The sequence below is a fragment of the Cupressus sempervirens genome, chromosome 2 (genome assembly GCF_028749045.1).
Source record: "Cupressus sempervirens isolate cs-2001-9-10 chromosome 2, ASM2874904v1, whole genome shotgun sequence".
Classification (NCBI taxonomy): Eukaryota; Viridiplantae; Streptophyta; class Pinopsida; order Cupressales; family Cupressaceae; genus Cupressus; species Cupressus sempervirens.
Window position 1 is genome coordinate 168,590,495 of NC_143119.1, and position 610 is coordinate 168,591,104.

A 610-nucleotide genomic window follows, 5' to 3' on the forward strand; every position below is an offset into this window, starting at 1 on the left:
ACTAGAACAAAAAATACCGTAGACATACGCTAATTTAACTTACTCTCTTTACTTATATTTTACTTACTACGGAACATCATAATTCATTACGTACCATCGAGCCTCGCTGTCACTCGGTTAATTCCACTCAACTTATTTGACGCGTGGAAGTCGCATATGCCGACAGACAATTTGAATTCCACTAAAGGGAAAGTTCAAGACAATGAGATATTTTAAGTGTGAAAGTTATGTTTAATATCGCCCCTCTAATATCGCGGAAGATCCAGGGTTCCAGGGTTACCTTTATTTTGCAATGTTATTGAAGGATTTTCCTCCTCCATTTTGTACCCTTCACCGACGAAAAAAACGGTTATGCTAGTTATTCCTTATGGAACGGAGTAAAGTGTGATTGTTAGGTTAAAGATACAGTCAAAGTACTTTTTCTAACTTGTTTTTTTCCTCAGTATGTCATCATTATTTCAGTCAAGCTTCTCATAAAAAGTACCTCTATACATATCATTCATCTTAACCATTGCAAATGGAGAAAATCGAATATGGATGGCATGTGGTTGTCAACAGACTAGACCGCATACTCGTGCAACAGAGAAACACTACGATTTAATTGATAGTC